General features: G+C 45.1%; 1 non-coding gene across 1 annotated transcript; it reads left to right on the forward strand.

Moving 5' to 3' along the window:
* Nucleotides 1-1,287: 1,287 nt before the first annotated feature.
* On the forward strand, nucleotides 1,288-1,428 carry LOC117492710. Its single transcript, XR_004556885.1, has one exon. It is a non-coding gene; the product is annotated as a U4 spliceosomal RNA (small nuclear RNA).
* Nucleotides 1,429-11,274: the final 9,846 nt, after the last annotated feature.

The raw sequence follows: 11,274 nt of genomic DNA on the forward strand, positions 1-11,274 counted from the left end.
TCTCTGTGGCTCCGTCATGTCTCCAGATCCAAGGAGATGGCAGCTTAGCTGTTTTGCGCCCAAGCCTGGTGTTTATGCCAAAAATTATCACAGGCTCTTTTTTAGATCAAGAGTGATAACTTTGGATGGTTTTTTTCCTCCTCCTCACACATCAGAGGAGGAAGCCACATCTCATCTCCTCCGTCCTGTGCGCGCGCTGTCATGCTATACGGCATGCGCGGCTGTGTTGCGCAGTTCCCAGCGTCTGTTTGTGCATTACAGAGAGCGCTCAATAGGGCAGCCTCTGTCTGCACAACGCCTGTCACACTGGCTGTGTGAGGCTGTGTCACAGGCGTATGTGTCCTCTGGGGTGGATCCCCCGGAGAACATCAAGCGCACGGCACCAGAGGAATTGTATCAACCTCTACGGCGTTGCACGGAGGAATGACAGTGGAAGACATTTGCACATTTTGCATCTTGGTCTTCCCCCTGTTCTTTTATTCGTTTTTATTTGAGGGATGTCTCCCATTCCTCTCTGACACACTCAGTACTGAATGTCCTGTCAGAGTGAGTAATGTCGGCACTCAGAGAGCTGCCCTTTTCACCCTCTTTTTTCGTTGTAACAAGTGGGACTTTGGTCTCTACTTTTTATAACGACAGGTATTCACCTTCATTCCCTCATGGAGAATATTCATTTTAAATGCTACATTTCCAGGGACTGTGATGCTCCATTACGCATGGCGCAATGGACATGGGTTATTAAATTGAGTAGGTGTGTTTTTGTGCTTCTGGTAACGGACGGACCAGTGGGGCGTGGACTACATCCTGCTTCGCCCTTAACCCAATAGCCTTAGAGGGCGAAGCCTTATACGAAATAGAACTGGGGTTACGTACTGTAACCCAGCTTCTATGAGTATAGGCGCAGCCCTCTAAGGTTCGGACCCCACTGGCTCCGCGAATAGCTGAAGAAAAGCTGTTGGCGTGGGAGCAGATGGTCGGGCCTACTTCCTATTTATACGGAAGTGAGGCCGTAGGTGGGGCCCACGTCATAGGTGGGCGTGGATTAAGTCTGTCAGTGCTGCACACGTGCAGTGGGATTACCCAATAGCGATAGCCTTAGAGGGCTGCGCCTATACTCATAGAAACTGGGTTACAGTACGTAACCCCAGTTTGTTTTGAAACCAAGCTTTATCCTCCAGTTTATATGATATTGTGCGACTTCAAAATGAATATAAAGGTTTGAGAAATGCACCATGTGTGTTGTTATTGTTGGAGAAAGTTGAGTTTAATCTGGTTTTTTCCTTCAATATTCTTGCGCAGCGGCAATTTCATAGTCCATGAAGTTCTACTGAGACGTGATTATTGCTGGTTGAAAACTTAACCCAATACCCCGCCGGGATGACTTGAAATATAGTCAGCCTTGGCAATTTTTGTTAGTCTCCCAGGAGACTTGACACTTTGTTGTAATGGCAAATCAGAATAAAATAGACTAGCATTTTTGTTAGTTTCCAGGAAAGTTGACACTGTGTTTTAATGGCAAATCAGAATAAATTAGACTAGCATTTTTATTAATTTTCCATGACAGTTGACACTTTGTTCAAATAGCAAAATATAAACTTGTGAGATTCTAGGTTTGTTTTGAAACCAAGCTTTATCCTCCAGTTTATATGATATTCTGCGACTTCAAAATTACTACTTCTTTTACTTCTTCTTCTTACATGTAATTGCCCGCGAAATTTTGAATGAAGAACTCGTTTCAGTGTGAACTCATTCCACAGTATGACCACAAAAGTGTTTTAAACCAGGTAGGCCTACGTTTTTATTATTTATGTTCTATATCGCTAAGTGTGTGATTACACGTTACGTATTATGCTATATATAATATTTATTATAGGCTACTGTATTGGTGCCGGTGCGTTAAGACCACCTCTAGTGTCGGATTTTGGAAAATTGATTTTTAGTTTTCTCATGGCAGGGACTTTACTTCCTCTTGACACTGTCGGTTATTTACAAAAAAAACACCTACATATACTTGTTATTGTGCTTCTGTCTTTCTGTGTCTTTTCATCTGCTCCGTAAACTCCTATTAAACATCCATGGCAAACTCCCTCGACGGGGCCGCTCGCTCTCTTTTCTTGATCGCCCTCTCTCACAGGAGAACACTTCACTGTCCCGCTTCATCACCATCTCTGTTATTAAGTTATGGAATACTAAATAAATAAGTCATTCGATACCTTACCGTTACTGCACTCATAAAGAATGATAAGAATAAGAATAATGCGTATTGAACTGGTTTCATTAAAGGTGGGGTCGGTAATTTTGGAGAAACCAGCTCGAGTGTGCTAGAATTTGAAAATACACAACCGGAAAAAATCTGCCACTTCCTTACAGAGCCCCTCCTCCAACACACACGAACGCGCACATGACCATTGAGGGCACGAGATAAGTTTGTGCACAGATGGAAGGCTGACAGGCAGGTAGGCCATCCAGTTATTTTAGCCGGGCCGGCTAAAATGATTGGTCGTGCTTTTTACAACGCTACGGCTTCCACAGATGACATTTTTTCATGGATTTTTTGTCAAAGCACTTAAGATATTCATTGCTATCGGGATGTTAAGAGCATTCCATGGAATATAACAAAAAGTGTATCTCGAGCCGGTTTCTCAAACTTACCTACCCCACCTTTAATTAGTGAGTTTATTTAAAGTGGACCTATCATGCTATATTTGAATAATATATTGTAGGGCCATACCTATATAAGGTATATTTATACGTTTTCTTTTTCAAAATACCAAATAGATCATGCATTTTAGCCATGCCTCATTTCGCTCTATTTTGCTCTCCTCCACCCCTGTCTTTGCATGCGCTGCAGCTGACCACGCCCCCCTGCAAAGGAGGGGGCCGAGTTACGAGCGTCATGTTACCATGCTGTTACCATGCTGTTACCATGCTGTTACCATGCCACGGCAACCTCTCATTCCCCTGATAGGTGGAGAGTTGGCCATATAGGCGGAGCTCCTCCGTCCTGACGTCAGAGAAATGTTCAAATCTGTATCAATCTGTATCAGATCCGTTGCAGTCCCGTTTTTAGAGATTTGGGTATGGAGGAAAAGAGAGAGGGTTGTGTTTTCTGACACTTGGTGAGTTCCCTGGAACACCGGGGACACATATTCATGTCTAAAAGACGTACAAAAGTGCATTTTGCATGATAGGTCCCCTTTAAGGTAATTATAGAAGCCCTATTTTATCAGTATGTCTGCACAGCAGTTACAATGGTCAAACTACATTGAATTGTCCCCATTTTTTCTTTAATAGTTACTAACATTAGATATTTTAATGAGATATGGACCGCAAAACAAAAAATGTCCCTGGTTTTCATTTAAAAAATGAAGTCACCGAATGCAAGTAGTTGCCTTAGCTTATTTTGTTATGAGATGTTGATGTGAATTACTGTTCAAATTAGTTAAAGTAATAATCGTTTTGGTCTTATATTTTTTTTCGGGGGGGAGGAGGCCCTTTTTAGAGTTTAGAGCAATAGCCCCTCCAAATGTCTGTCCACGTCCCTGAGAGAAACCCCACAGTTTAAAGGGGAAAATCGGAGAAACCTCAGGGAGAGCAACAGAGGAGGGATAATACATTTTACAGCATAGGTAGACCAAATGTTTGGAAATGCATGTGTCTATAATAAGAAGATGAATCCACGAGGATGTCAACAATCCTGTGGGAGCCATCAGGGAGCTCTCTTTAACTCCAGTCGACTTTCTGCTGCTTTTCTCCGTAGTGAAACGACCAGGGGTGTAGTGCTGCCGGAGCGCACCGGAATGCCGCTCCGGCATTTCACAAATTGCAGTACCCATAAGGAGCTGTACACATGCCGCAGTTTTTGCGTGGCTGTGTCTTGTTGAAAGCCCAAATAATATGCTACACAGGGGCGATCTGGCCATCTGTGTGTTCTGGAGAATCACAGAACGTCCGGTCGTCAGCGGGCCGTTGACGTCCGGCTTGGTTCGCTGGCGGCCGGCACCGCCCTTTATTTAAATTTGTTTAAACGGCATCATGTAAATTGTGCTGTCAGGCGAAAGAGGTCCACAGCTTATAATTTAGGACATTGATAATGTCGTGAAAAATGTCTTACTATAGAATTTGGAAAGTGTTGTAAGATCATATATATATTGCATGTTACACTAGTCCACTAGGTGGCACTGCGACATTGAAGTTGTTGCCGTTCAATAAGCATAGAAGAGGAACTGGGGGCTATGTTGTTATGCTAAGTATGTGATGAACCGGAGTCGCAGTTCGGTGCTACCAGAAACCAATAAACTCCTCTATGCTCACCAGAAGCCTCCTGTGAGTTACTACATAATGGCGACGAGGATAAAAGTACAGCATATGCCTGGTGGAAATGCACGCAAATGAGCGAGACTGTTGAGTGGCTACGTTAACGGCACAAAACACCGGACAGTGGTGTGAGCTAGAAGATGGCGGCGGCAACGGTAGGAAACACCGCTCCTTTTGATAGTCAATCCCAGACGTGGGAGGAATATTGTGAGGTTCTCCAATATTTCTTTGAAGCTAATGAGATCGAAGATGCATGTCGGCAGAAAGCTATTTTGCTCAGTTCAGTTGGCAGTCAGACTTACAGCCTTATGAGGAACCTTATCAGCTCTGCGAGGCCAGGAGATAAGACGTTTGATGAGCTTGTTCAGCTGCTGAAAGACCATTTCAACCCCAAACCCAGTGAAATTGTACAGCGCTACAAATTTAACTCAAGAAGTAGGAAGCTGGGAGAAACAGTCATGGAGTACGTTGCTGTGCTAAGGAAATTAGCACAAGATTGTAACTATGGAGACAAGTTAACAGAAATGCTGCGTGACAGGCTGGTCTGTGGGATTGGGGAGGATCGCATACAACGGTGATTGTTGTCAGAGCCGGATTTGACCTTCGACAGGGCACTGAAGCTGGCCCAGGCTATTGAGACAGCCTGCAAGGATGTGAGAGACTTACAGTCATTGGAGTCAGCACCCTCGCACATGAGAGCACCTGAGGCAGTGCACAAGATGACGGCAAGGCAGAGCCCCAGTGAGCAGCAGCACCAGCATAAGGCTTGCTACAGGTGTGGCAGTGAGAGCACATAGCTGGGGACTGTAGGTTTATTAAAGAAACCTGTCACAAGTGTGGGAAGATAGGCCATATTCAGAAAGTGTGTAGGTCAAAAGGCTCAGTTAGTGCTTCACAAGCAAAGGGGGTGGAGTATATCAGAGATATAAGCATGTGAAAACTCAGGGAGCAAACTATGTCAGCCAGGGGGAGGGCGAAAAAGATGACATAGACACAGATGAAGTCATGTTCACTTTGTACAAAGTGGAGGAAATAGACATACCGGCAGAGGAGCCATGTCTTGAAACACTGACTATTAATTAAACTGAAACACAGTTTGAAGTAGACTCAGGATGTGGGGTAACAGTGGTGAACCACTCAGTGTACAAAACCTTATGGGGGGAGAGGTACCAGCCCTACAACCATGCAGAGTGAGACTCAGGACATAGGGTAAATGTTTTGGGAGCAGCTATGGTAAAAGTGCAGCACAAAAAGTCAGTAAAAAACCTACCGGTGGTAGTTGTGCCAGGGATGGGCCCTAGTCTAGTTGGCAGGAACTGGATTAAGAAGCTAGGTTTGCAGTGGAGACCTGAAAGCCAGATTCACCATGTCAGGGAAGAGACCTTGGAGGAGGTACTTGGGGAATATGAGGAGGTTTTCAAAGAGGAACTAGGGAAATTTAAAGGGCCCCCAGCTAAACTATATGTGGACAAGGAAGCAAACCCCAGGTTTTTTAAAGCTAGACCGGTCCCGTATGCAATGAGAGGAAGGGTTGAGGCCGAACTGGACCGTCTCCTAGCCCAGGAGATAATTGAACCGGTAAAATATGTAGAGTGGGCAGCGCCTGTGGTACCGGTGTTAAAACCAGATGACTCAGTAAGGTTGTGCGGTGATTACAAACTGACTGTAAATCGAGTATCAAAACTGGAGCAGTATCCAATTCCCAGAATTGAGGATTTTTTTGCCAACCTGTCAGGTGGACAGAAGTTCACAAAGCTAGATCTCAGTCATGCATATCACCAAATCCCTTTGGATGAAGAAGCAAAAACATATGTGACCATAAATACACACAAGGGCTTGTTCACGTACAAAGTGTTACCTTTCGGAGTATCATCTAGCCCAGCTATTTTTCAACGGACCATGGAGGGACTGCTACAGGGCATCCCTAGAGTGGCAATATTCTTGGATGACATCCTGCTGACAGGGAAAGACGACGAAGAGCATCTGCAGACTCTTGTCCTTGTGTTGAAAGGGCTACAGGAGGCCGGTCTCAGACTCAAAAGAACCAAGTGTTCGTTCATGAGTGAGGAAGTGATGTTTCTAGGTCATAAGGTGGATGCCACAGGACTGCACCCCGTGCATGAGAAGGTGGAAGCAATCAAGGATGCACCCACACCTTCAAATGTGACAGAGCTCAAAGCATATCTAGGACTGTTAAACTATTATAACAAGTTCCTGCCCAGTCTGTCAACCATCCTTGCTCCAGTGCACAAACTGCTAAAAAAAGACACAAAGTGGCAGTGGGAAGAGGCACAACAGACAGCGTTTGAAAAGTCAAAATACATGATGCAGTCAGCTGAAGTGTTGGTGCATTATGACCCAGAGAAGGACATTGTGCTATCATGTGACGCATCACCATATAGATTAGGTGTTGTCAGGGGCGGACTGGCCATCTGTAGAATCTGGAAAACCACAGAACGGCCGGTCGTCAAGGGTCGTTGACGGCCGGCCGGCCCTTTAAAAGAAATTGTTTAACGTCATAATTTAAGTTGCGCTGATGGCCGACAGAGGGCGACAGCGGCCGCTAATGCAGTTGTGTGGTTCTTATCTGTCAAATAATCACACACGAAGAAGAAAAAAGACGGGCCACATGAAGATAAGGGAATGCTCTGGTTTTTGGACAAAATTAACATGGGATCACTCCCGTCACCGGACGTACTTCGTCTCACTGGAATAGTAACGGTCATAGTGAATATAAAATCGTCCCCATGTATCCGGCCAATGACGGGAGAGTTTTGAAAGAGACAAAACACTGTTCCATACATTTAAAAACACTTAAACAATTAAACAATGTTTACCCCAGGATTCAGGCCTCTTCCCTGGCTTGTAAAGTGCAGTTATGCGCCTTGGAGGTATTGCACTATTTACAAAATGTATACCCAGGATTCTGGCCCCTTCCCTGGCTTGTAAAGTGCAGTTATGCGCCCTGGAGATATTATACTATTTCAAACAACTTTTCCCCTCCTTTCAAACACTTATTCCTGGGTACAAGTGTTATATTTCTTCCCCCTGGGTGTGTGTGAGACAAGTGAAGTGAGTCAGCCTGCCAACAAGCAGCAGTGTGCTGTCATTTGAAACATGTTACCCCACTGTTTAACACACTTTTACCTGTGTTTTGAAGACTCTTTCCTGGGTCAATGTGTGCTCAAATGTGCCCTCTTTCTCCCCCCTGGGTGTGTGTGAGACAAGTGAAGTGAGTCAGCCTGCCAACAAGCAGCAGTGTGCTGTCATTTGAAACATGTTACCCCACTGTTTAACACACTTTTACCTGTGTTTTGAAGACTCTTTCCTGGGTCAATGTGTGCTCAAATGTGCCTTCTTTCTCCCCCCTGGGTGTGTGTGAGACAAGTCAAGTGAGTCAGCCTGCCAACAAGCAGCAGTGTGCTGTCATTTCAAACATGTTACCCCACTGTTTAACACACTTTTACCTGTGTTTTGAAGACTCTTTCCTGGGTCAATGTGTGCTCAAATGTGCCCTCTTTCTCCCCCCTGGGTGTGTGTGAGACAAGTGAAGTGAGTCAGCCTGCCAACAAGCAGCAGTGTGCTGTCATTTGAAACATGTTACCCCACTGTTTAACACACTTTTACCTGTGTTTTGAAGACTCTTTCCTGGGTCAATGTGTGCTCAAATGTGCCCTCTTTCTCCCCCCTGGGTGTGTGTGAGACAAGTGAAGTGAGTCAGCCTGCCAACAAGCAGCAGTGTGCTGTCATTTCAAACATGTTACCCCACTGTTTAACACACTTTTACCTGTGTTTTGAAGACTCTTTCCTGGGTCATTGTGTGCTCCAATGTGTCCTCTTTCTCCCCCCCCTGGGTGTGTGTGAGACAAGTGAAGTGAGTCAGCCTGCCAACAAGCAGCAGTGTGCTGTCATTTCAAACATGTTACCCCACTGTTTAACACACTTTTACCTGTGTTTTGAAGACTCTTTCCTGGGTCATTGTGTGCTCTTTCACCCCCCTGGGTGTGTGTGAGACAAGTGAAGTGAGTCAGCCTGCCAACAAGCAGCAGTGTGCTGTCATTTGAAACATGTTCCCCGACCTTTTAACACACTTTTTACCCATGTTATGCGTCCTGGAGGTATCAGCCTATTTTAAACAACTTTTCCCCGCCTTTCAAACACTTATTCCGGGGTTTTAGTCAGTCATTTTGCGAGATATCATTTAACATTGACAGTCTCCTGAAAAAGCACATATTCTGTGCATTTTCAGGAGAGCGTCTATGTTAAATGATTTCGTGCAAAATGACTGTCTAAAACTCTCTTCCAGACATTTAAAAATACTTTCCCAGACCATTTAAACATTATTTCTGGCTTGTAAAGTGCAGTTATGCGCCCTGGAGATATTATACTATTTCAAACAACTTTTCCCCACCTTTCAAACACTTATTCCTGGGTACAAGTGTTATCTTTCCCCCCCTGGGTGTGTGTGAGACAAGTGAACTGAGTCAGCCTGCCAACAAGCAGCAGTGTGCTGTCATTTGAAACATGTTACCCCACTGTTTCACACACCTTTAGCCACGTTTCAAGCACTTACTGCTGGGTCAATGTGTGCTCCAATGTGTCCTCTTTCACCCCCCTGGGTGTGTGTGAGACAAGTGAAGTGAGTGCAAGGTTATGGAAGTCCCACTGTTGAGGACTGCTGCTGGAGGTCTATAGTCCGTCCTTGGGGGCTCTGTGAGCGGGCTAGAAAGGTGACCTCTCTGGGTGATTTAGTCAGTTTATGGAGCTTAGCCCACAAATCCTGGATGATCCAGGCCGAATTTGGGTGCTCATAGGCGGACATCGAATCACCATAAAAACCACCCCCCTTGTAGAGTCACCAGGGGCACGAGAATACCCTCCACAGAAGGGGGGGTGATGCCGTGAAGAAGGCCGAATATGGATGCTGATGGGCGGACATCGAAGCACCATAAAAACCACCCCCCTTGTAGAGTCACCAGGGGCACGAGAATACCCTCCACAGAAGGGGTGGTGGTGCGTCAAGAAGGCCGAATTTGGGTGCTCATAGGCGGCCTGCTGCAGTCATTTTCAGGCTCCTCTCCACAATTGTCCCCCTAAAATGATTTAAAATCATTATTTTTGCATTTAAATGCATTTATTCTATCATTTATATGGTTCCCCAACACAATGCACATAGTCTGGAGCTCACTGGGGTCCTGCATATAATTTAATCAGGCGTTTTAACACTTTTTCCCATGAAAATGATTTTTAATCACTATCATGGGGCTATGAAAATAAAATTCCGGGTAGTGCAGAGCACAAGTGCACCTTTTACTATTTAAATGTATTTGTATTATATATATTTGGGCTAGAAAGGTGACCTCTCTGGGTGATTTAGTCAGTTTATGGAGCTTAGCCCACAAATCCTGGATGATCCAGGCCGAATTTGGGTGCTCATAGGCGGCCTGCCAGGCGCCCCCACCCGTGGAAAGCAAAAAAAAGTGAAGAAAACGCTTAATTATAACTTAAAATAATCAAAAATGAAGTTTTGAAAAATTGTCAAAAAAATGACAGAGTGCCAACGGGAGAAGGGGCCAGACTATTGGCGCTTCGGGCCGATTTTTCCCCTTCTCCGATGGTTGGTACAACGGATAAGGGAATGCTCTGGTTTTTGGACAAAATTAACATGGGATCACTCCTGTCACCGGACGTACTTCGTCTCACTGGAATAGTAACGGTCATAGTGAATATAAAATCGTCCCCATGTATCCGGCCAATGACGGGAGAGTTTTGAAAGAGACAAAACACTGTTCCATACATTTAAAAACACTTAAACAATTAAACAATGTTTACCTGCCAACAAGCAGCAGTGTGCTGTCATTTCAAACATGTTACCCCACTGTTTAACACAGTTTTACCTGTGTTTTGAAGACTCTTTCCTGGGTCAATGTGTCCTCTTTCTCCCCCCCTGGGTGTGTGTGAGACAAGTCAAGTGAGTCAGGCTGCCAACAAGCAGCAGTGTGCTGTCATTTCAAACATGTTACCCCACTGTTTAACACAGTTTTACCTGTGTTTTGAAGACTCTTTCCTGGGTCAATGTGTCCTCTTTCTCCCCCCCTGGGTGTGTGTGAGACAAGTCAAGTGAGTCAGCCTGCCAACAAGCAGCAGTGTGCTGTCATTTCAAACATGTTACCCCACTGTTTAACACAGTTTTACCTGTGTTTTGAAGACTCTTTCCTGGGTCAATGTGTCCTCTTTCTCCCCCCCTGGGTGTGTGTGAGACAAGTCAAGTGAGTCAGGCTGCCAACAAGCAGCAGTGTGCTGTCATTTCAAACATGTTACCCCACTGTTTAACACAGTTTTACCTGTGTTTTGAAGACTCTTTCCTGGGTCAATGTGTCCTCTTTCTCCCCCCCTGGGTGTGTGTGAGACAAGTCAAGTGAGTCAGGCTGCCAACAAGCAGCAGTGTGCTGTCATTTCAAACATGTTACCCCACTGTTTAACACAGTTTTACCTGTGTTTTGAAGACTCTTTCCTGGGTCAATGTGTCCTCTTTCTCCCCCCCTGGGTGTGTGTGAGACAAGTCAAGTGAGTCAGGCTGCCAACAAGCAGCAGTGTGCTGTCATTTCAAACATGTTACCCCACTGTTTCACACAGTTTTACCTGTGTTTTGAAGACTCTTTCCTGGGTCAATGTGTCCTCTTTCTCCCCCCCTGGGTGTGTGTGAGACAAGTCAAGTGAGTCAGCCTGCCAACAAGCAGCAGTGTGCTGTCATTTTAAACATGTTACCCCACTGTTTAACACAGTTTTACCTGTGTTTTGAAGACTCTTTCCTGGGTCAATGTGTCCTCTTTCTCCCCCCCTGGGTGTGTGTGAGACAAGTCAAGTGAGTCAGGCTGCCAACAAGCAGCAGTGTGCTGTCATTTCAAACATGTTACCCCACTGTTTAACACAGTTTTACCTGTGTTTTGAAGACTC

The sequence above is a fragment of the Trematomus bernacchii genome, unplaced genomic scaffold (assembly GCF_902827165.1).
Source record: "Trematomus bernacchii unplaced genomic scaffold, fTreBer1.1, whole genome shotgun sequence".
In the NCBI taxonomy this organism is placed as follows: Eukaryota; Metazoa; Chordata; class Actinopteri; order Perciformes; family Nototheniidae; genus Trematomus; species Trematomus bernacchii.